At 33.3% G+C, this 22,321-nt stretch overlaps 27 non-coding genes across 27 annotated transcripts; all 27 read left to right on the plus strand.

The window, feature by feature from the left end:
* Nucleotides 1-507: 507 nt before the first annotated feature.
* LOC130359122 (small nucleolar RNA U3) lies at nucleotides 508-724 on the plus strand. The gene has a single exon (XR_008889891.1). It is a non-coding gene; the product is annotated as a small nucleolar RNA U3 (small nucleolar RNA).
* A 559-nt stretch (nucleotides 725-1,283) lies between these two features.
* LOC130359267 (small nucleolar RNA U3) lies at nucleotides 1,284-1,500 on the plus strand. The gene has a single exon (XR_008890019.1). It is a non-coding gene; the product is annotated as a small nucleolar RNA U3 (small nucleolar RNA).
* A 557-nt stretch (nucleotides 1,501-2,057) lies between these two features.
* LOC130360128 (small nucleolar RNA U3) lies at nucleotides 2,058-2,274 on the plus strand. Its single transcript, XR_008890606.1, has one exon. It is a non-coding gene; the product is annotated as a small nucleolar RNA U3 (small nucleolar RNA).
* An 839-nt stretch (nucleotides 2,275-3,113) lies between these two features.
* Nucleotides 3,114-3,330, plus strand: LOC130358961 (small nucleolar RNA U3). The gene has a single exon (XR_008889747.1). It is a non-coding gene; the product is annotated as a small nucleolar RNA U3 (small nucleolar RNA).
* Nucleotides 3,331-3,895: 565 nt separating this feature from the next.
* LOC130359231 (small nucleolar RNA U3) lies at nucleotides 3,896-4,112 on the plus strand. The gene has a single exon (XR_008889986.1). It is a non-coding gene; the product is annotated as a small nucleolar RNA U3 (small nucleolar RNA).
* Nucleotides 4,113-4,678: 566 nt separating this feature from the next.
* LOC130360074 (small nucleolar RNA U3) lies at nucleotides 4,679-4,895 on the plus strand. Its single transcript, XR_008890556.1, has one exon. It is a non-coding gene; the product is annotated as a small nucleolar RNA U3 (small nucleolar RNA).
* Nucleotides 4,896-5,462: 567 nt separating this feature from the next.
* LOC130359370 (small nucleolar RNA U3) lies at nucleotides 5,463-5,678 on the plus strand. The gene has a single exon (XR_008890109.1). It is a non-coding gene; the product is annotated as a small nucleolar RNA U3 (small nucleolar RNA).
* A 568-nt stretch (nucleotides 5,679-6,246) lies between these two features.
* LOC130360087 (small nucleolar RNA U3) lies at nucleotides 6,247-6,463 on the plus strand. The gene has a single exon (XR_008890568.1). It is a non-coding gene; the product is annotated as a small nucleolar RNA U3 (small nucleolar RNA).
* A 565-nt stretch (nucleotides 6,464-7,028) lies between these two features.
* Nucleotides 7,029-7,245, plus strand: LOC130359246 (small nucleolar RNA U3). Its single transcript, XR_008890000.1, has one exon. It is a non-coding gene; the product is annotated as a small nucleolar RNA U3 (small nucleolar RNA).
* Nucleotides 7,246-7,802: 557 nt separating this feature from the next.
* LOC130360088 (small nucleolar RNA U3) lies at nucleotides 7,803-8,019 on the plus strand. The gene has a single exon (XR_008890569.1). It is a non-coding gene; the product is annotated as a small nucleolar RNA U3 (small nucleolar RNA).
* Nucleotides 8,020-8,587: 568 nt separating this feature from the next.
* Nucleotides 8,588-8,804, plus strand: LOC130359301 (small nucleolar RNA U3). Its single transcript, XR_008890050.1, has one exon. It is a non-coding gene; the product is annotated as a small nucleolar RNA U3 (small nucleolar RNA).
* Nucleotides 8,805-9,371: 567 nt separating this feature from the next.
* Nucleotides 9,372-9,588, plus strand: LOC130360120 (small nucleolar RNA U3). Its single transcript, XR_008890599.1, has one exon. It is a non-coding gene; the product is annotated as a small nucleolar RNA U3 (small nucleolar RNA).
* A 564-nt stretch (nucleotides 9,589-10,152) lies between these two features.
* On the plus strand, nucleotides 10,153-10,369 carry LOC130359212 (small nucleolar RNA U3). Its single transcript, XR_008889971.1, has one exon. It is a non-coding gene; the product is annotated as a small nucleolar RNA U3 (small nucleolar RNA).
* An 850-nt stretch (nucleotides 10,370-11,219) lies between these two features.
* On the plus strand, nucleotides 11,220-11,436 carry LOC130359214 (small nucleolar RNA U3). Its single transcript, XR_008889972.1, has one exon. It is a non-coding gene; the product is annotated as a small nucleolar RNA U3 (small nucleolar RNA).
* An 840-nt stretch (nucleotides 11,437-12,276) lies between these two features.
* On the plus strand, nucleotides 12,277-12,493 carry LOC130360089 (small nucleolar RNA U3). Its single transcript, XR_008890570.1, has one exon. It is a non-coding gene; the product is annotated as a small nucleolar RNA U3 (small nucleolar RNA).
* An 841-nt stretch (nucleotides 12,494-13,334) lies between these two features.
* On the plus strand, nucleotides 13,335-13,551 carry LOC130358963 (small nucleolar RNA U3). The gene has a single exon (XR_008889749.1). It is a non-coding gene; the product is annotated as a small nucleolar RNA U3 (small nucleolar RNA).
* Nucleotides 13,552-14,116: 565 nt separating this feature from the next.
* On the plus strand, nucleotides 14,117-14,333 carry LOC130360166 (small nucleolar RNA U3). Its single transcript, XR_008890639.1, has one exon. It is a non-coding gene; the product is annotated as a small nucleolar RNA U3 (small nucleolar RNA).
* Nucleotides 14,334-14,898: 565 nt separating this feature from the next.
* Nucleotides 14,899-15,115, plus strand: LOC130359247 (small nucleolar RNA U3). The gene has a single exon (XR_008890001.1). It is a non-coding gene; the product is annotated as a small nucleolar RNA U3 (small nucleolar RNA).
* Nucleotides 15,116-15,672: 557 nt separating this feature from the next.
* Nucleotides 15,673-15,889, plus strand: LOC130358905 (small nucleolar RNA U3). Its single transcript, XR_008889698.1, has one exon. It is a non-coding gene; the product is annotated as a small nucleolar RNA U3 (small nucleolar RNA).
* Nucleotides 15,890-16,456: 567 nt separating this feature from the next.
* LOC130360090 (small nucleolar RNA U3) lies at nucleotides 16,457-16,673 on the plus strand. The gene has a single exon (XR_008890571.1). It is a non-coding gene; the product is annotated as a small nucleolar RNA U3 (small nucleolar RNA).
* A 557-nt stretch (nucleotides 16,674-17,230) lies between these two features.
* LOC130359020 (small nucleolar RNA U3) lies at nucleotides 17,231-17,447 on the plus strand. Its single transcript, XR_008889800.1, has one exon. It is a non-coding gene; the product is annotated as a small nucleolar RNA U3 (small nucleolar RNA).
* Nucleotides 17,448-18,015: 568 nt separating this feature from the next.
* Nucleotides 18,016-18,232, plus strand: LOC130359343 (small nucleolar RNA U3). The gene has a single exon (XR_008890089.1). It is a non-coding gene; the product is annotated as a small nucleolar RNA U3 (small nucleolar RNA).
* A 567-nt stretch (nucleotides 18,233-18,799) lies between these two features.
* On the plus strand, nucleotides 18,800-19,016 carry LOC130359145 (small nucleolar RNA U3). Its single transcript, XR_008889912.1, has one exon. It is a non-coding gene; the product is annotated as a small nucleolar RNA U3 (small nucleolar RNA).
* A 559-nt stretch (nucleotides 19,017-19,575) lies between these two features.
* LOC130359219 (small nucleolar RNA U3) lies at nucleotides 19,576-19,792 on the plus strand. The gene has a single exon (XR_008889976.1). It is a non-coding gene; the product is annotated as a small nucleolar RNA U3 (small nucleolar RNA).
* A 557-nt stretch (nucleotides 19,793-20,349) lies between these two features.
* On the plus strand, nucleotides 20,350-20,566 carry LOC130360129 (small nucleolar RNA U3). Its single transcript, XR_008890607.1, has one exon. It is a non-coding gene; the product is annotated as a small nucleolar RNA U3 (small nucleolar RNA).
* A 554-nt stretch (nucleotides 20,567-21,120) lies between these two features.
* LOC130359153 (small nucleolar RNA U3) lies at nucleotides 21,121-21,337 on the plus strand. The gene has a single exon (XR_008889918.1). It is a non-coding gene; the product is annotated as a small nucleolar RNA U3 (small nucleolar RNA).
* A 568-nt stretch (nucleotides 21,338-21,905) lies between these two features.
* LOC130359318 (small nucleolar RNA U3) lies at nucleotides 21,906-22,122 on the plus strand. Its single transcript, XR_008890067.1, has one exon. It is a non-coding gene; the product is annotated as a small nucleolar RNA U3 (small nucleolar RNA).
* Nucleotides 22,123-22,321: the final 199 nt, after the last annotated feature.

A 22,321-nucleotide genomic window follows, 5' to 3' on the forward strand; every position in this document is an offset into this window, starting at 1 on the left:
ATTCTCTACAGTGTTACTTGCTTTATCTTCTTTTTTAATCTACAGTTAACCATTTAATAAACTTAAGAAAGTTTTGTATTTTTGAGCTAAAGCTCACGAGGCTGCTATAAATTTTTTTAGTACAAAAGTATCAAAACTCAGGTAACATATGCCCTGAGTCCGGTTTTATGATTGTAGGAAAGAGATGTTGTGGCATGACAAATATTTTATACTTTTTTATGTTGAGATTTTCTTTAGTAAGGCTGGGTTAACATCTGGAATAGTTGAACTCAGCCTAGATCTCGACGCAACTGATGACAACATGTACTCTATCATACTCATGTTTAAAGGATTTCATTGATTTCCATATAAACCTTCAACATACTTTGAAAAACTATTTTGTTTTTACTGACATTTGACACAACCTTTTTGTTTCACAACTCAAACTCGGAACTTTTGAAAAGGATCTCGGCTTCAGTTAAAAGGTTAAACCGTATAGGTGGGAAAAATCTGAAAATCCTAATTGTTAGGGCTATACTTTCAGGGATCATTTCTAAAGTCTTTGAAGGGAGTAATGTGGCTGAAAGAGTCCAAGCTCACTATCAACAATGATGAGATTTAGAGCTTTCTTCTGAGCATGAAAGCGGTTGACAACATTGCAGTTTTGCAATGGTTGTCTGCTTTTGATGACTGTGTTCTTCTTTTTTTCAAAAGAAGTAATAGAAGAAAGTTCTTTCAGAGTGGTGAGTGTAGTATGTAACACCAAGTTATGTTAAATTAAAGTGTTAAACCATGCTTTTCAATTCTCTACAGTGTTACTTGCTCTCTCTTCTTTTTTTAATCTACAGTTAACCATATAATAAACTTAAGAAAGTTTTGTATTTTCGAGCCAAAGCTCACGAGGCTGCTATAAAGTTTTTTTTAGTACAAAAGTATCAAAACTCAGGTAACATATGCCCTGAGTCCGGTTTTTGGATTGTTGGAAAGAGATGTTGTGGCATGACAAATATTTTATACTTTTTTTATGTTGAGATTTTCTTTAGTAAGGCTGGGTTAACATCTGGAATAGTTGAACTCAGCCTAGATCTCGACGCAACTGATGACAACATGTACTCTATCATACTCATGTTTGAAGGATTTCCATATAAACCTTCAACATACTTTGAAAAACTATTTTGTTTTTACTCACATTTGACACAACCTTTTTGTTTCACAACTCAAACTCGGAACTTTTGAAAATGATCTCAGTTTCAGTTAAAAGGTTAAACCGTATAGGTGTGAAAGATCTGATAATCCTAATTGTTAGGGTTATACTTTCAGGGATCATTTCTAAAGTCTTTGAAGGGAGAAATGTGGCTGAAAGAGTCCAAGCACACTATCCACAATGATGAGATTTAGAGCTTTCTTCTGAGCATGAAAGCGGTTGAAAACATTGCATATTTGCAATGGTTGTCTGCTTTTGATGACTGTGTTCTTCTTTATTTCTAATGAAGAAATAGAAGAAAGTTCTTTTAGAGTGGTGAGTGTAGTATGTAACACCAAGTTATGTTAAATTAAAGTGTTATACCATGCATTTCAATTCTCTACGGTGTTACTTGCTTTATCTTCTTTTTTCATCTACAGTTAACCATATAATAAACTTAAGAAAGTTTTGTATTTTTGAGCTTAAGCTCACGAGGCTGCTATAAATTTTTTTAGTACAAAAGTATCAAAACTCAGGTAACATATGCCCTGAGTCCGGTTTTATGATTGTAGGAAAGAGATGTTGTGGCATGACAAATATTTTATACTTTTTTTATGTTGAGATTTTCTTTAGTAAGGCTGCGTTAACATCTGGAATAGTTGAACTCAGCCTAGATCTCGACGCAACTGATGACAACATGTACTCTATCCTACTCATGTTTAAAGGATTTCATTGATTTCCATATAAACCTTCAACATACTTTGAAAAACTATTTTGTTTTTACTGACATTTGACACAACCTTTTTGTTTCACAACTCAAACTCGGAACTTTTGAAAATGATCTCAGCTTCAGTTAAACCGTATAGGTGGGAAAAATCTGAAAATCCTAATTGTTAGGGCTATACTTTCAGGGATCATTTCTAAAGTCTTTGAAGGGAGAAATGTGGCTGAAAGAGTTCAAGCTCACTATCCACAATGATGAGATTTAGAGCTTTCTTCTGAGCATGAAAGCGGTTGACAACATTGCAGTTTTGCAATGGTTGTCTGCTTTTGATGACTGTGTTCTTCTTTTTTTCAAAAGAAGTAATAGAAGAAAGTTCTTTCAGAGTGGTGAGTGTAGTATGTAACACCAAGTTATGTTAAATTAAAGTGTTAAACCATGCATTTCAATTCTCTACAGTGTTCCTTGCTTTATCTTCTTTTTTAATCTACAGTTAACCATATAATAAACTTAAGAAAGTTTTGTATTTTTGAGCTAAAGCTCACGAGGCTGCTATAAATTTTTTTAGTACAAAAGTATCAAAACTCAGGTAACATATGCTCTGAGTCCGGTTTTTGATGACTGTGTTCTTCTTTTATTCAAAAGAAGTAATAGAAGAAAGTTCTTTCAGAGTGGTGAGTGTAGTATGTAACACCAAGTTATGTTAAATTAAAGTGTTATACCATGCATTGCAATTCTCTACAGTGTTCCTTGCTTTATCTTCTTTTTTAATCTACAGTTAACCATATAATAAACTTAAGAAAGTTTTGTATTTTTGAGCCAAAGCTCACGAGGCTGCTATAATTTTTTTTGTACAAACGTATCAAAACTCAGGTAACATATGCTCTGAGTCCGGTTTTATGATTGTAGGAAAGAGATGTTGTGGCATGACAAATATTTTATACTTTTTTATGTTGAGATTTTCTTTAGTAAGGCTGGGTTAACATCTGGAATAGTTGAACTCAGCCTAGATCTCGACGCAACTGATGACAACATGTACTCTATCATACTCATGTTTAAAGGATTTCCATATAAACCTTCAACATACTTTGAAAAACTATTTTGTTTTTACTGACATTTGACACAACTTTTTTGTTTCACAACTCAAACTCGGAACTTTTGAAAATGATCTCAGCTTCAGTTAAAAGGTTAAACCGTATAGGTGGGAAAAATCTGAAAATCCTAATTGTTAGGTCTATACTTTCAGGGATCATTTCTAAAGTCTTTGAAGGGAGAAATGTGGTTGAAAGAATCCAAGCTCACTATCCACAATGATGAGATTTAGAGCTTTCTTCTGAGCATGAAAGCGGTTGACAATATTGCAGTTTTGCAATGGTTGTCTGCTTTTGATTACTGTGTTCTTCTTTTATTCAAAAGAAGTAATAGAAGAAAGTTCTTTCAGAGTGGTGAGTGTAGTATGTAACACCAAGTTATGTTAAATTAAAGTGTTATGCCATGCATTTCAATTCTCTACAGTGTTACTTGCTTTATCTTCTTTTTTCATCTACAGTTAACCATATAATAAACTTAAGAAAGTTTTGTATTTTTGAGCTTAAGCTCACGAGGCTGCTATAAATTTTTTTAGTACAAAAGTATCAAAACTCAGGTAACATATGCCCTGAGTCCGGTTTTATGATTGTAGGAAAGAGATGTTGTGGCATGACAAATATTTTATACTTTTTTTATGTTGAGATTTTCTTTAGTAAGGCTGCGTTAACATCTGGAATAGTTGAACTCAGCCTAGATCTCGACGCAACTGATGACAACATGTACTCTATCCTACTCATGTTTAAAGGATTTCATTGATTTCCATATAAACCTTCAACATACTTTGAAAAACTATTTTGTTTTTACTGACATTTGACACAACCTTTTTGTTTCACAACTCAAACTCGGAACTTTAGAAAATGATCTCAGCTTCAGTTAAAAGGTTAAAACGTATAGGTGGGAAAAATCTGAAAATCCTAATTGTTAGGGCTATACTTTCAGGGATCATTTCTAAAGTCTTTGAAGGGAGAAATGTGTCTGAAAGAGTCCAAGCTCACTATCCACAATGATGAGATTTAGAGCTTTCATCTGAGCATGAAAGCGGTTGACAACATTGCAGTTTAGCAATGGTTGTCTGCTTTTGATGACTGTGTTCTTATTTTTTTCAAAAGAAGTAATAGAAGAAAGTTCTTTCAGAGTGGTGAGTGTAGTATGTAACACGAAGTTATGTTAAATTAAAGTGTTAAACCATGCATTTCAATTCTCTACAGTGTTACTTGCTCTATCTTCTTTTTTTAATCTACAGTTAACCATATAATAAACTTAAGAAAGTTTTGTATTTTTGAGCTAAAGTTAATGAGGCTGCTATAAATATTTTTTAGTACAAAAGTATCAAAACTCAGGTAACATGTGCCCTGAGTCCGGTTTTATGATTGTAGGAAAGTGATGTTGTGGCATGACAAATATTTTATACTTTTTTATGTTGAGATTTTCTTTAGTAAGGCTGGGTTAACATCTGGAATAGTTGAACTCAGCCTAGATCTCGACGCAACTGATGACAACATGTACTCTATCATACTCATGTTTAAAGGATTTCATTGATTTCCATATAAACCTTCAACATACTTTGAAAAACTATTTTGTTTTTACTGACATTTGACACAACCTTTTTGTTTCACAACTCAAACTCGGAACTTTTGAAAATGATCTCAGCTTCAGTTAAAAGGTTAAACCGTATAGGTGGGAAAAATCTGAAAATCCTATTTGTTAGGGCTATACTTTCAGGGATCATTTCTAAAGTCTTTGAAGGGAGAAATGTGGCTGAAAGAGTCCAAGCTCACTATCCACAATGATGAGATTTAGAGCTTTCTTCTGAGCATGAAAGCAGTTGACAACATTGCAGTTTAGCAATGGTTGTCTGCTTTTGATGACTGTGTTCTTCTTTTTTTCAAAAGAAGTAATAGAAGAAAGTTCTTTCAGAGTGGTGAGTGTAGTATGTAACACCAAGTTATGTTAAATTTAAGTGTTAAACCATGCATTTCAATTCTCTACAGTGTTACTTGCTTTATCTTCTTTTTTAATCTACAGTTAATCATATAATAAACTTAAGAAAGTTTTGCATTTTTGAGCTTAAGCTCAAGAGGCTGCTATAAATTCTTTTTTAGTACAAAAGTATCCAAACTCTAGTAACATATACCCTGAGTCCAGTTTTATTATTGTAGGAAAGAGATGTTGTGGCATGACAAATATTTTATTCTTTTTTTATGTTGAGATTTTCTTTAGTAAGGCTGGGTTAACATCTGAAATAGTTGAACTCAGCCTAGATCTCGACGCAACTGATGACAACATGTACTCTATCATACTCATGTTTAAAGGATTTCATTGATTTCCATATAAACCTTCAACATACTTTGAAAAACTATTTTGTTTTTACTGACATTTGACACAACCTTTTTGTTTCACAACTCAAACTCGGAACTTTTGAAAATTATCTCAGCTTCAGTTAAAAGGTTAAACCGTATAGGTGGGAAAAATCTGAAAATCCTAATTGTTAGGGCTATACTTTCAGGGATCATTTCTAAAGTCTTTGAAGGGAGAAATGTGGCTGAAAGAGTCCAAGCTCACCATCCACAATGATGAAATTTAGAGCTACTTCTTAGCATGAAAGCGGTTGACAACATTGCAGTTTAGCAATGGTTGTCTGCTTTTGATGACTGTGTTCTTCTTTTTTTCAAAAGAAATAATAGAAGAAAGTTCTTTCAAAATGGTGAGTGTAGTATGTAACACCAAGTTATGTTAAATTAAAGTGTTAAACCATGTGTTTCAATTCTCTACTGTGTTATTTGCTCTATCTTCTTTTTTTAATCTACAGTTAACCATATAATAAACTTAAGAAAGTTTTGTATTTTTGAGCCAAAGCTCAGGAGGCTGCTATAAATTTCTTTTTTAGTACAAAGGTATCAAAACTCAGGTAACATATGCCCTGAGTCCGGTTTTTTGATTGTAGGAAAGAGATGTTGTGGCATGACAAATATTTTATACTTTTTTTATGTTGAGATTTTCTTTAGTAAGGCTGGATTAACATCTGGAATAGTTGAACTCAGCCTAGATCTCGACGCAACTGATGACAACATGTACTCTATCATACTCATGTTTAAAGGATTTCATTGATTTCCATATAAACCTTCAACATACTTTGAAAAACTATTTTGTTTTTACTGACATTTGACACAACCTTTTTGTTTCACAACTCCAACTCGGAACTTTTGAAAATGATCTCAGCTTCAGTTAAGAGGTTAACCGTATAGGTGGGAAAAATCTGAAAATCCTAATTGTTAGGGCTATACTTTCAGGGATCATTTCTAAAGTCTTTGAAGGGAGAAATGTGGCTGAAAGAGTCCAAGCTCACTATCCACAATGATGAGATTTAGAGCTTTCTTCTGAGCATGAAAGCGGTTGACAACATTGCAGTTTTGCAATGGTTGTCTGCTTTTGATGACTGTGTTCTTCTTTTTTTCAAAAGAAGTAATAGAAGAAAGTTCTTTCAGAGTGGTGAGTGTAGTATGTAACACCAAGTTATGTTAAATTAAAGTGTTAAACCATGCATTTCAATTCTCTACAGTGTTACTTGCTTTATCTTCTTTTTTAATCTACAGTTAACCATATAATAAACTTAAGAAAGTTTTGTATTTTTGAGCTAAAGCTCACGAGGCTGCTATAAATTTTTTTAGTACAAAAGTATCAAAACTCAGGTAACATATGCCCTGAGTCCGGTTTTATGATTGTAGGAAAGAGATGTTGTGGCATGACAAATATTTTATACTTTTTTTATGTTGAGATTTTCTTTAGTTAGGCTGGGTTAACATCTGGAATAGTTGAACTCAGCCTAGATCTCGACGCAACTGATGACAACATGTACTCTATCATACTCATGTTTAAAGGATTTCATTGATTTCCATATAAACCTTCAACATACTTTGAAAAACTATTTTGTTTTTACTGACATTTGACACAACCTTTTTGTTTCACAACTCAAACTCGGAACTTTTGAAAAGGATCTCGGCTTCAGTTAAAAGATTAAACCGTATAGGTGGGAAAAATCTGAAAATCCTAATTGTTAGGGCTATACTTTCAGAGATCATTTCTAAAGTCTTTGAAGGGAGAAATGTGGCTGAAAGAGTCCAAGCTCACTATCAACAATGATGAGATTTAGAGCTTTCTTCTGAGCATGAAAGCGGTTGACAACATTGCAGTTTTGCAATGGTTGTCTGCTTTTGATGACTGTGTTCTTCTTTGTTTCAAAAGAAGTAATAGAAGAAAGTTCTTTCAGAGTGGTGAGTGTAGTATGTAACACCAAGTTATGTTAAATTATAGTGTTAAACCATGTGTTTCAATTCTCTACTGTGTTACTTGCTCTCTCTTCTTTTTTTAATCTACAGTTAACCATATAATAAACTTAAGAAAGTTTTGTATTTTCGAGCCAAAGCTCACGAGGCTGCTATAAAGTTTTTTTTATTACAAAAGTATCAAAACTCAGGTAACATATGCCCTGAGTCCGGTTTTAAGATTGTAGGCAAGAGATGTTGTGGCATGACAAATATTTTATACTTTTTTATGTTGAGATTTTCTTTAGTAAGGCTGGGTTAACATCTGGAATAGTTGAACTCAGCCTAGATCTCGACGTAACTGATGACAACATGTACTCTATCATACTCATGTTTAAAGGATTTCCATATAAACCTTCACATACTTTGAAAAACTATTTTGTTTTTACTGACATTTGACACAACCTTTTTGTTTCACAACTCAAACTCGGAACTTTTGAAAATTATCTCAGCTTCAGTTAAAAGGTTAAACCGTATAGGTGGGAAAAATCTGAAAATCCTAATTGTTAGGGCTATACTTTCAGGGATCATTTCTAAAGTCTTTGAAGGGAGAAATGTGGCTGAAAGAGTCCAAGCTCACTATCCACAATGATGAGATTTAGAGCTTTCTTCTGAGCATGAAAGCGGTTGACAACATTGCAGTTTTGCAATGGTTGTCTGCTTTTGATGACTGTGTTCTTCTTTTTTTCAAAAGAAGTAATAGAAGAAAGTTCTTTCAGAGTGGTGAGTGTAGTATGTAACACCAAGTTATGTTAAATTAAAGTGTTAAACCATGTGTTTCAATTCTCTACTGTGTTATTTGCTCTATCTTCTTTTTTTAATCTACAGTTAACCATATAATAATCTTAAGAAAGTTTTGTATTTTTGAGCCAAAGCTCAGGAGGCTGCTATAAAGTTTTTTTTAGTACAAAGGTATCAAAACTCAGGTAACATATGCCCTGAGTCCGGTTTTTTGATTGTAGGAAAGAGATGTTGTGGCATGACAAATATTTTATACTTTTTTTATGTTGAGATTTTCTTTAGTAAGGCTGGATTAACATCTGGAATAGTTGAACTCAGCCTAGATCTCGACGCAACTGATGACAACATGTACTCTATCATACTCATGTTTAAAGGATTTCATTGATTTCCATATAAACCTTCAACATACTTTGAAAAACTATTTTGTTTTTACTGACATTTGACACAACCTTTTTGTTTCACAACTCAAACTCGGAACTTTTGAAAATTATCTCAGCTTCAGTTAAAAGGTTAAACCGTATAGGTGGGAAAAATCTGAAAATCCTAATTGTTAGGGCTATACTTTCAGGGATCATTTCTAAAGTCTTTGAAGGGAGAAATGTGGCTGAAAGAGTCCAAGCTCACCATCCACAATGATGAAATTTAGAGCTTTCTTCTTAGCATGAAAGCGGTTGACAACATTGCAGTTTAGCAATGGTTGTCTGCTTTTGATGACTGTGTTCTTCTTTTTTTCAAAAGAAATAATAGAAGAAAGTTCTTTCAGAATGGTGAGTGTAGTATGTAACACCAAGTTATGTTAAATTAAAGTGTTAAACCATGTGTTTCAATTCTCTACTGTGTTATTTGCTCTATCTTCTTTTTTTAATCTACAGTTAACCATATAATAAACTTAAGAAAGTTTTGTATTTTTGAGCCAAAGCTCAGGAGGCTGCTATAAAGTTTTTTTTAGTACAAAGGTATCAAAACTCAGGTAACATATGCCCTGAGTCTGGTTTTTTGATTGTAGGAAAGAGATGTTGTGACATGACAAATATTTTATACTTTTTTTATGTTGAGATTTTCTTTAGTAAGGCTGGATTAACATCTGGAATAGTTGAACTCAGCCTAGATCTCGACGCAACTGATGACAACATGTACTCTATCATACTCATGTTTAAAGGATTTCATTGATTTCCATATAAACCTTCAACATACTTTGAAAAACTATTTTGTTTTTACTGACATTTGACACAACCTTTTTGTTTCACAACTCCAACTCGGAACTTTTGAAAATGATCTCAGCTTCAGTTAAGAGGTTAACCGTATAGGTGGGAAAAATCTGAAAATCCTAATTGTTAGGGCTATACTTTCAGGGATCATTTCTAAAGTCTTTGAAGGGAGAAATGTGGCTGAAAGAGTCCAAGCTCACTATCCACAATGATGAGATTTAGAGCTTTCTTCTGAGCATGAAAGCGGTTGACAACATTGCAGTTTTGCAATGGTTGTCTGCTTTTGATGACTGTGTTCTTCTTTTTTTCAAAAGAAGTAATAGAAGAAAGTTCTGTCAGAGTGGTGAGTGTAGTATGTAACACCAAGTTATGTTAAATTAAAGTGTTAAACCATGCATTTCAATTCTCTACAGTGTTACTTGCTTTATCTTCTTTTTTAATCTACAGTTAACCATTTAATAAACTTAAGAAAGTTTTGTATTTTTGAGCTAAAGCTCACGAGGCTGCTATAAATTTTTTTAGTACAAAAGTATCAAAACTCAGGTAACATATGCCCTGAGTCCGGTTTTATGATTGTAGGAAAGAGATGTTGTGGCATGACAAATATTTTATACTTTTTTATGTTGAGATTTTCTTTAGTAAGGCTGGGTTAACATCTGGAATAGTTGAACTCAGCCTAGATCTCGACGCAACTGATGACAACATGTACTCTATCATACTCATGTTTAAAGGATTTCATTGATTTCCATATAAACCTTCAACATACTTTGAAAAACTATTTTGTTTTTACTGACATTTGACACAACCTTTTTGTTTCACAACTCAAACTCGGAACTTTTGAAAATTATCTCAGCTTCAGTTAAAAGGTTAAACCGTATAGGTGGGAAAAATCTGAAAATCCTAATTGTTAGGGTTATACTTTCAGGGATCATTTCTAAAGTCTTTGAAGGGAGAAATGTGGCTGAAAGAGTCCAAGCTCACCATCCACAATGATGAGATTTAGAGCTTTCTTCTGAGCATGAAAGCGGTTGACAACATTGCAGTTTAGCAATGGTTGTCTGCTTTTGATGACTGTGTTCTTCTTTTTTTCAAAAGAAATAATAGATGAAAGTTCTTTCAGAGTGGTGAGTGTAGTATGTAACACCAAGTTATGTTAAATTAAAGAGTTAAACCATGCATTTCAATTCTCTACAGTGTTACTTGCTCTATCTTCTTTTTTAATCTACAGTTAACCATATAATAAACTTAAGAAAGTTTTGTATTTTTGAGCCAAAGCTCACGAGGCTGCTATAAAGTTTTTTTCATTACAAAAGTATCAAAACTCAGGTAACATATGCTCTGAGTCCGGTTTTTGATGACTGTGTTCTTCTTTTATTCAAAAGAAGTAATAGAAGAAAGTTCTTTCAGAGTGGTGAGTGTAGTATGTAACACCAAGTTATGTTAAATTAAAGTGTTATACCATGCATTTCAATTCTCTACAGTGTTCCTTGCTTTATCTTCTTTTTTAATCTACAGTTAACCATATAATAAACTTAAGAAAGTTTTGTATTTTTGAGCTAAAGCTCACGAGGCTGCTATAATTTTTTTTGTACAAACGTATCAAAACTCAGGTAACATATGCTCTGAGTCCGGTTTTATGATTGTAGGAAAGAGATGTTGTGGCATGACAAATATTTTATACTCTTTTATGTTGAGATTTTCTTTAGTAAGGCTGGGTTAACATCTGGAATAGTTGAACTCAGCCTAGATCTCGACGCAACTGATGACAACATGTACTCTATCATACTCATGTTTAAAGGATTTCATTGATTTCCATATAAACCTTCAACATACTTTGAAAAACTATTTTGTTTTTACTGACATTTGACACAACCTTTTTGTTTCACAACTCAAACTCGGAACTTTTGAAAATTATCTCAGCTTCAGTTAAAAGGTTAAACCGTATAGGTGGGAAAAATCTGAAAATCCTAATTGTTAGGGTTATACTTTCAGGGATCATTTCTAAAGTCTTTGAAGGGAGAAATGTGGCTGAAAGAGTCCAAGCTCACCATCCACAATGATGAGATTTAGAGCTTTCTTCTGAGCATGAAAGCGGTTGACAACATTGCAGTTTAGCAATGGTTGTCTGCTTTTGATGACTGTGTTCTTCTTTTTTTCAAAAGAAATAATAGATGAAAGTTCTTTCAGAGTGGTGAGTGTAGTATGTAACACCAAGTTATGTTAAATTAAAGAGTTAAACCATGCATTTCAATTCTCTACAGTGTTACTTGCTCTATCTTCTTTTTTAATCTACAGTTAACCATATAATAAACTTAAGAAAGTTTTGTATTTTTGAGCCAAAGCTCACGAGGCTGCTATAAAGTTTTTTTCATTACAAAAGTATCAAAACTCAGGTAACATATGCTCTGAGTCCGGTTTTTGATGACTGTGTTCTTCTTTTATTCAAAAGAAGTAATAGAAGAAAGTTCTTTCAGAGTGGTGAGTGTAGTATGTAACACCAAGTTATGTTAAATTAAAGTGTTATACCATGCATTTCAATTCTCTACAGTGTTCCTTGCTTTATCTTCTTTTTTAATCTACAGTTAACCATATAATAAACTTAAGAAAGTTTTGTATTTTTGAGCTAAAGCTCACGAGGCTGCTATAATTTTTTTTGTACAAACGTATCAAAACTCAGGTAACATATGCTCTGAGTCCGGTTTTATGATTGTAGGAAAGAGATGTTGTGGCATGACAAATATTTTATACTCTTTTATGTTGAGATTTTCTTTAGTAAGGCTGGGTTAACATCTGGAATAGTTGAACTCAGCCTAGATCTCGACGCAACTGATGACAACATGTACTCTATCATACTCATGTTTAAAGGATTTCCATATAAACCTTCAACATACTTTGAAAAACTATTTTGTTTTTACTGACATTTGACACAACTTTTTTGTTTCACAACTCAAACTCGGAACTTTTGAAAATGATCTCAGCTTCAGTTAAGAGGTTAACCGTATAGGTGGGAAAAATCCGAAAATCCTAATTGTTAGGGCTATACTTTCAGGGATCATTTCTAAAGTCTTTGAAGGGAGAAATGTGGCTGAAAGAGTCCAAGCTCACTATCCACAATGATGAGATTTAGAGCTTTCTTCTGAGCATGAAAGCGGTTGACAACATTGCAGTTTTGCAATGGTTGTCTGCTTTTGATGACTGTGTTCTTCTTTTTTTCAAAAGAAGTAATAGAAGAAAGTTCTTTCAGAGTGGTGAGTGTAGTACGTAACACCAAGTTATGTTAAATTAAAGAGTTAAACCATGCATTTCAATTCTCTACAGTGTTACTTGCTCTATCTTCTTTTTTAATCTACAGTTAACCATATAATAAACTTAAGAAAGTTTTGTATTTTTGAGCCAAAGCTCACGAGGCTGCTATAAAGTTTTTTTCATTACAAAAGTATCAAAACTCAGGTAACATATGCTCTGAGTCCGGTTTTTGATGACTGTGTTCTTCTTTTATTCAAAAGAAGTAATAGAAGAAAGTTCTTTCAGAGTGGTGAGTGTAGTATGTAACACCAAGTTATGTTAAATTAAAGTGTTATACCATGCATTTCAATTCTCTACAGTGTTCCTTGCTTTATCTTCTTTTTTAATCTACAGTTAACCATATAATAAACTTAAGAAAGTTTTGTATTTTTGAGCTAAAGCTCACGAGGCTGCTATAATTTTTTTTGTACAAACGTATCAAAACTCAGGTAACATATGCTCTGAGTCCGGTTTTATGATTGTAGGAAAGAGATGTTGTGGCATGACAAATATTTTATACTTTTTTATGTTGAGATTTTCTTTAGTAAGGCTGGGTTAACATCTGGAATAGTTGAACTCAGCCTAGATCTCGACGCAACTGATGACAACATGTACTCTATCATACTCATGTTTAAAGGATTTCCATATAAACCTTCAACATACTTTGAAAAACTATTTTGTTTTTACTGACATTTGACACAACTTTTTTGTTTCACAACTCAAACTCGGAACTTTTGAAAATGATCTCAGCTTCAGTTAAAAGGTTAAACCGTATAGGTGGGAAAAATCTGAAAATCCTAATTGTTAGGGCTGTACTTTCAGGGATCATTTCTAAAGTCTTTGAAGGGAGAAATGTGGCTAAAAGAGTCCAAGCTCACTATCCACAATGATGAGATTTAGAGCTTTCTTCTGAGCATGAAAGCGGTTGACAAAATTGCAGTTTTGCAATGGTTGTCTGCTTTTGATGACTGTGTTCTTCTTTTATTCAAAAGAAGTAATAGAAGAAAGTTCTTTCAGAGTGGTGAGTGTAGTATGTAACACCAAATTATGTTAAATTAAAGTGTTATACCATGCATTTCAATTCTCTACAGTGTTACTTGCTTTATCTTCTTTTTTCTTCTACAGTTAACCATATAATAAACTTAAGAAAGTTTTGTATTTTTGAGCTTAAGCTCACGAGGCTGCTATAAATTTTTTTTGTACAAAAGTATCAAAACTCAGGTAACATATGCCCTGAGTCCGGTTTTATGATTGTAGGAAAGAGATGTTGTGGCATGACAAATATTTTATACGTTTTTTATGTTGAGATTTTCTTTAGTAAGGCTGGGTTAACATCTGGAATAGTTGAACTCAGCCTAGATCTCGACGCAACTGATGACAACATGTACTCTATCATACTCATGTTTAAAGGATTTCATTGATTTCCATATAAACCTTCAACATACTTTGAAAAACTATTTTGTTTTTACTGACATTTGACACAACCTTTTTGTTTCACAACTCAAACTCGGAACTTTTGAAAAGGATCTCGGCTTCAGTTAAAAGGTTAAACCGTATAGGTGGGAAAAATCTGAAAATCCTAATTGATAGGGCTATACTTTCAGAGATCATTTCTAAAGTCTTTGAAGGGAGAAATGTGGCTGAAAGAGTCCAAGCTCACTATCCACAATGATGAGATTTAGAGCTTTCTTCTGAGCATGAAAGCGGTTGACAACATTGCAGTTTTGCAATGGTTGTCTGCTTTTGATGACTGTGTTCTTCTTTTTTTCAAAAGAAGTAATAGAAGAAAGTTCTTTCAGAGTGGTGAGTGTAGTATGTAACACCAAGTTATGTTAAATTAAAGTGTTAAACCATGCATTTCAATTCTCTACAGTGTTACTTGCTTTATCTTCTTTTTTAATCTACAGTTAACCATATAATAAACTTAAGAAAGTTTTGTATTTTTGAGCTAAAGCTCACGAGGCTGCTATAAATTTTTTTAGTACAAAAGTATCAAAACTCAGGTAACATATGCCCTGAGTCCGGTTTTATGATTGTAGGAAAGAGATGTTGTGGCATGACAAATATTTTATACTTTTTTTATGTTGAGATTTTCTTTAGTAAGGCTGGGTTAACATCTGGAATAGTTAAACTCAGCCTAGATCTCGACGCAACTGATGACAACATGTACTCTATCATACTCATGTTTAAAGGATTTCATTGATTTCCATATAAACCTTCAACATACTTTGAAAAACTATTTTGTTTTTACTGACATTTGACACAACCTTTTTGTTTCACAACTCAAACTCGGAACTTTTGAAAAGGATCTCGGCTTCAGTTAAAAGGTTAAACCGTATAGGTGGGAAAAATCTGAAAATCCTAATTGTTAGGGCTATACTTTCAGAGATCATTTCTAAAGTCTTTGAAGGGAGAAATGTGGCTGAAAGAGTCCAAGCTCACTATCAACAATGATGAGATTTAGAGCTTTCTTCTGAGCATGAAAGCGGTTGACAACATTGCAGTTTTGCAATGGTTGTCTGCTTTTGATGACTGTGTTCTTCTTTGTTTCAAAAGAAGTAATAGAAGAAAGTTCTTTCAGAGTGGTGAGTGTAGTATGTAACACCAAGTTATGTTAAATTATAGTGTTAAACCATGTGTTTCAATTCTCTACTGTGTTACTTGCTCTCTCTTCTTTTTTTAATCTACAGTTAACCATATAATAAACTTAAGAAAGTTTTGTATTTTCGAGCCAAAGCTCACGAGGCTGCTATAAAGTTTTTTTTATTACAAAAGTATCAAAACTCAGGTAACATATGCCCTGAGTCCGGTTTTAAGATTGTAGGCAAGAGATGTTGTGGCATGACAAATATTTTATACTTTTTTATGTTGAGATTTTCTTTAGTAAGGCTGGGTTAACATCTGGAATAGTTGAACTCAGCCTAGATCTCGACGTAACTGATGACAACATGTACTCTATCATACTCATGTTTAAAGGATTTCCATATAAACCTTCACATACTTTGAAAAACTATTTTGTTTTTACTGACATTTGACACAACCTTTTTGTTTCACAACTCAAACTCGGAACTTTTGAAAATTATCTCAGCTTCAGTTAAAAGGTTAAACCGTATAGGTGGGAAAAATCTGAAAATCCTAATTGTTAGGGCTATACTTTCAGGGATCATTTCTAAAGTCTTTGAAGGGAGAAATGTGGCTGAAAGAGTCCAAGCTCACCATCCACAATGATGAGATTTAGAGCTTTCTTCTGAGCATGAAAGTGGTTGACAACATTGCAGTTTTGCAATGGTTGTCTGCTTTTGATGACTGTGTTCTTCTTTTTTTCAAAAGAAATAATAGAAGAAAGTTCTTTCAGAGTGGTGAGTGTAGTATGTAACACCAAGTTATGTTAAATTAAAGTGTTAAACCATGTGTTTCAATTCTCTACTGTGTTATTTGCTCTATCTTCTTTTTTTAATCTACAGTTAACCATATAATAAACTTAAGAAAGTTTTGTATTTTTGAGCCAAAGCTCAGGAGGCTGCTATAAAGTTTTTTTTAGTACAAAGGTATCAAAACTCAGGTAACATATGCCCTGAGTCCGGTTTTTTGATTGTAGGAAAGAGATGTTGTGGCATGACAAATATTTTATACTTTTTTTATGTTGAGATTTTCTTTAGTAAGGCTGGATTAACATCTGGAATAGTTGAACTCAGCCTAGATCTCGACGCAACTGATGACAACATGTACTCTATCATACTCATGTTTAAAGGATTTCATTGATTTCCATATAAACCTTCAACATACTTTGAAAAACTATTTTGTTTTTACTGACATTTGACACAACCTTTTTGTTTCACAACTCCAACTCGGAACTTTTGAAAATGATCTCAGCTTCAGTTAAGAGGTTAACCGTATAGGTGGGAAAAATCCGAAAATCCTAATTGTTAGGGCTATACTTTCAGGGATCATTTCTAAAGTCTTTGAAGGGAGAAATGTGGCTGAAAGAGTCCAAGCTCACTATCCACAATGATGAGATTTAGAGCTTTCTTCTGAGCATGAAAGCGGTTGACAACATTGCAGTTTTGCAATGGTTGTCTGCTTTTGATGACTGTGTTCTTCTTTTTTTCAAAAGAAGTAATAGAAGAAAGTTCTTTCAGAGTGGTGAGTGTAGTACGTAACACCAAGTTATGTTAAATTAAAGAGTTAAACCATGCATTTCAATTCTCTACAGTGTTACTTGCTCTATCTTCTTTTTTAATCTACAGTTAACCATATAATAAACTTAAGAAAGTTTTGTATTTTTGAGCCAAAGCTCACGAGGCTGCTATAAAGTTTTTTTCATTACAAAAGTATCAAAACTCAGGTAACATATGCCCTGAGTCCGGTTTTATGATTGTAGGAAAGAGATGTTGTGGCATGACAAATATTTTATACGTTTTTTATGTTGAGATTTTCTTTAGTAAGGCTGGGTTAACATCTGAAATAGTTGAACTCAGCCTAGATCTCGACGCAACTGATGACAACATGTACTCTATCATACTCATGTTTAAAGGATTTCCATATAAACCTTCACATACTTTGAAAAACTATTTTGTTTTTACTGACATTTGACACAACCTTTTTGTTTCACAACTCAAACTCGGAACTTTTGAAAATTATCTCAGCTTCAGTTAAAAGGTTAAACCGTATAGGTGGGAAAAATCTGAAAATCCTAATTGTTAGGGCTATACTTTCAGGGATCATTTCTAAAGTCTTTGAAGGGAGAAATGTGGCTGAAAGAGTCCAAGCTCACCATCCACAATGATGAGATTTAGAGCTTTCTTCTTAGCATGAAAGCGGTTGACAACATTGCAGTTTAGCAATGGTTGTCTGCTTTTGATGACTGTGTTCTTCTTTTTTTCAAAAGAAATAATAGAAGAAAGTTCTTTCAGAGTGGTGAGTGTAGTATGTAACACCAAGTTATGTTAAATTAAAGTGTTAAACCATGTGTTTCAATTCTCTACTGTGTTATTTGCTCTATCTTCTTTTTTTAATCTACAGTTAACCATATAATAAACTTAAGAAAGTTTTGTATTTTTGAGCCAAAGCTCAGGAAGCTGCTATAAAGTTTTTTTTAGTACAAAGGTATCAAAACTCAGGTAACATATGCCCTGAGTCCGGTTTTTTGATTGTAGGAAAGAGATGTTGTGGCATGACAAATATTTTATACTTTTTTTATGTTGAGATTTTCTTTAGTAAGGCTGGATTAACATCTGGAATAGTTGAACTCAGCCTAGATCTCGACGCAACTGATGACAACATGTACTCTATCATACTCATGTTTAAAGGATTTCATTGATTTCCATATAAACCTTCAACATACTTTGAAAAACTATTTTGTTTTTACTGACATTTGACACAACCTTTTTGTTTCACAACTCAAACTCGGAACTTTTGAAAATTATCTCAGCTTCAGTTAAAAGGTTAAACCGTATAGGTGGGAAAAATCTGAAAATCCTAATTGTTAGGGCTATGCTTTCAGGGATCATTTCTAAAGTCTTTGAAGGGAGAAATATGGCTGAAAGAGTCCAAGCTCACCATCCACAATGATGAAATTTAGAGCTTTCTTCTTAGCATGAAAGCGGTTGACAACATTGCAGTTTAGCAATGGTTGTCTGCTTTTGATGACTGTGTTCTTCTTTTTTTCAAAAGAAATAATAGAAGAAAGTTCTTTCAGAATGGTGAGTGTAGTATGTAACACCAAGTTATGTTAAATTAAAGTGTTAAACCATGTGTTTCAATTCTCTACTGTGTTATTTGCTCTATCTTCTTTTTTTAATCTACAGTTAACCATATAATAAACTTAAGAAAGTTTTGTATTTTTGAGCCAAAGCTCAGGAGGCTGCTATAAAGTTTTTTTTAGTACAAAGGTATCAAAACTCAGGTAACATATGCCCTGAGTCCGGTTTTTTGATTGTAGGAAAGAGATGTTGTGGCATGACAAATATTTTATACTTTTTTTATGTTGAGATTTTCTTTAGTAAGGCTGGATTAACATCTGGAATAGTTGAACTCAGCCTAGATCTCGACGCAACTGATGACAACATGTATTCTATCATACTCATGTTTAAAGGATTTCATTGATTTCCATATAAACCTTCAACATACTTTGAAAAACTATTTTGTTTTTACTGACATTTGACACAACCTTTTTGTTTCACAACTCCAACTCGGAACTTTTGAAAATGATCTCAGCTTCAGTTAAGAGGTTAACCGTATAGGTGGGAAAAATCTGAAAATCTTAATTGTTAGGGCTATACTTTCAGGGATCATTTCTAAAGTCTTTGAAGGGAGAAATGTGGCTGAAAGAGTCCAAGCTCACTATCAACAATGATGAGATTTAGAGCTTTCTTCTGAGCATGAAAGCGGTTGGCAACATTGCAGTTTTGCAATGGTTGTCTGCTTTTGATGACTGTGTTCTTCTTTTTTTCAAAAGAAGTAATAGAAGAAAGTTCTTTCAGAGTGGTGAGTGTAGTATGTAACACCAAGTTATGTTAAATTAAAGTGTTAAACCATGCTTTTCAATTCTCTACAGTGTTACTTGCTCTCTCTTCTTTTTTAAATCTACAGTTAACCATATAATAAACTTAAGAAAGTTTTGTATTTTCGAGCCAAAGCTCACGAGGCTGCTATAAAGTTTTTTTTAGTACAAAAGTATCAAAACTCAGGTAACATATGCCCTGAGTCTGGTTTTTGGATTGTTGGAAAGAGATGTTGTGGCATGACAAATATTTTATACTTTTTTTATGTTGAGATTTTCTTTAGTAAGGCTGGGTTAACATCTGGAATAGTTGAACTCAGCCTAGATCTCGACGCAACTGATGACAACATGTACTCTATCATACTCATTTTTAAAGGATTTCCATATAAACCTTCAACATACTTTGAAAAACTATTTTGTTTTTACTCACATTTGACACAACCTTTTTGTTTCACAACTCAAACTCGGAACTTTTGAAAATGATCTCAGTTTCAGTTAAAAGGTTAAACCGTATAAGTGTGAAAGATCTGAAAATCCTAATTGTTAGGGCTATACTTTCAGGGATCATTTCTAAAGTCTTTGAAGGGAGAAATGTGGCTGAAAGAGTCCAAGCACACTATCCACAATGATGAGATTTAGAGCTTTCTTCTGAGCATGAAAGCGGTTGAAAACATTGCATATTTGCAATGGTAGTCTGCTTTTGATGACTGTGTTCTTCTTTATTTCTAATGAAGAAATAGAAGAAAGTTCTTTCAGAGTGGTGAGTGTAGTATGTAACACCAAGTTATGTTAAATTAAAGTGTTATACCATACATTTCAATTCTCTACGGTGTTACTTGCTTTATCTTCTTTTTTCATCTACAGTTAACCATATAATAAACTTAAGAAAGTTTTGTATTTTTGAGCTTAAGCTCACGAGGCTGCTATAAATTTTTTTAGTACAAAAGTATCAAAACTCAGGTAACATATGCCCTGAGTCCGGTTTTATGATTGTAGGAAAGAGATGTTGTGGCATGACAAATATTTTATACTTTTTTTATGTTGAGATTTTCTTTAGTAAGGCTGCGTTAACATCTGGAATAGTTGAACTCAGCCTAGATCTCGACGCAACTGATGACAACATGTACTCTATCCTACTCATGTTTAAAGGATTTCATTGATTTCCATATAAACCTTCAACATACTTTGAAAAACTATTTTGTTTTTACTGACATTTGACACAACCTTTTTGTTTCACAACTCAAACTCGGAACTTTTGAAAATGATCTCAGCTTCAGTTAAACCGTATAGGTGGGAAAAATCTGAAAATCCTAATTGTTAGGGCTATACTTTCAGGGATCATTTCTAAAGTCTTTGAAGGGAGAAATGTGGCTGAAAGAGTCCAAGCTCACTATCCACAATGATGAGATTTAGAGCTTTCTTCTGAGCATGAAAGCGGTTGACAACATTGCAGTTTTGCAATGGTTGTCTGCTTTTGATGACTGTGTTCTTCTTTTATTCAAAAGAAGTAACAGAAGAAAGTTCTTTCAGAGTGGTGAGTGTAGTATGTAACACCAAGTTATGTTAAATTAAAGTGTTATACCATGCATTTCAATTCTCTACAGTGTTCCTTGCTTTATCTTCTTTTTTAATCTACAGTTAACCATATAATAAACTTAAGAAAGTTTTGTATTTTTGAGCTAAAGCTCACGAGGCTGCTATAATTTTTTTTGTACAAACGTATCAAAACTCAGGTAACATATGCTCTGAGTCCGGTTTTATGATTGTAGGAAAGAGATGTTGTGGCATGACAAATATTTTATACTTTTTTATGTTGAGATTTTCTTTAGTAAGGCTGGGTTAACATCTGGAATAGTTGAACTCAGCCTAGATCTCGACGCAACTGATGACAACATGTACTCTATCATACTCATGTTTAAAGGATTTCCATATAAACCTTCAACATACTTTGAAAAACTATTTTGTTTTTACTGACATTTGACACAACCTTTTTGTTTCACAACTCAAACTCGGAACTTTTGAAAAGGATCTCGGCTTCAGTTAAAAGGTTAAACCGTATAGGTGGGAAAAATCTGAAAATCCTAATTGATAGGGCTATACTTTCAGAGATCATTTCTAAAGTCTTTGAAGGGAGAAATGTGGCTGAAAGAGTCCAAGCTCACTATCCACAATGATGAGATTTAGAGCTTTCTTCTGAGCATGAAAGCGGTTGACAACATTGCAGTTTTGCAATGGTTGTCTGCTTTTGATGACTGTGTTCTTCTTTTTTTCAAAAGAAGTAATAGAAGAAAGTTCTTTCAGAATGGTGAGTGTAGTATGTAACACCAAGTTATGTTAAATTATAGTGTTAAACCTTGTGTTTCAATTCTCTACTGTGTTACTTGCTCTCTCTTCTTTTTTTAATCTACAGTTAACCATATAATAAACTTAAGAAAGTTTTGTATTTTTGAGCCAAAGCTCAGGAGGCTGCTATAAAGTTTTTTTTAGTACAAAGGTATCAAAACTCAGGTAACATATGCCCTGAGTCCGGTTTTTTGATTGTAGGAAAGAGATGTTGTGGCATGACAAATATTTTATACTTTTTTTATGTTGAGATTTTCTTTAGTAAGGCTGGATTAACATCTGGAATAGTTGAACTCAGCCTAGATCTCGACGCAACTGATGACAACATGTACTCTATCATACTCATGTTTAAAGGATTTCATTGATTTCCATATAAACCTTCAACATACTTTGAAAAACTATTTTGTTTTTACTGACATTTGACACAACCTTTTTGTTTCACAACTCAAACTCGGAACTTTTGAAAATTATCTCAGCTTCAGTTAAAAGGTTAAACCGTATAGGTGGGAAAAATCTGAAAATCCTAATTGTTAGGGCTATACTTTCTGTGATCATTTCTAAAGTCTTTGAAGGGAGAAATGTGGCTGAAAGAGTCCAAGCTCACCATCCACAATGATGAGATTTAGAGCTTTCTTCTTAGCATGAAAGCGGTTGACAACATTGCAGTTTAGCAATGGTTGTCTGCTTTTGATGACTGTGTTCTTCTTTTTTTCAAAAGAAATAATAGAAGAAAGTTCTTTCAGAGTGGTGAGTGTAGTATGTAACACCAAGTTATGTTAAATTAAAGTGTTAAACCATGTGTTTCAATTCTCTACTGTGTTATTTGCTCTATCTTCTTTTTTTAATCTACAGTTAACCATATAATAAACTTAAGAAAGTTTTGTATTTTTGAGCCAAAGCTCACGAGGCTGCTATAAAGTTTTTTTCATTACAAAAGTATCAAAACTC

Source organism: Hyla sarda, chromosome 2 (genome assembly GCF_029499605.1).
Source record: "Hyla sarda isolate aHylSar1 chromosome 2, aHylSar1.hap1, whole genome shotgun sequence".
NCBI classification, from domain to species: domain Eukaryota; kingdom Metazoa; phylum Chordata; class Amphibia; order Anura; family Hylidae; genus Hyla; species Hyla sarda.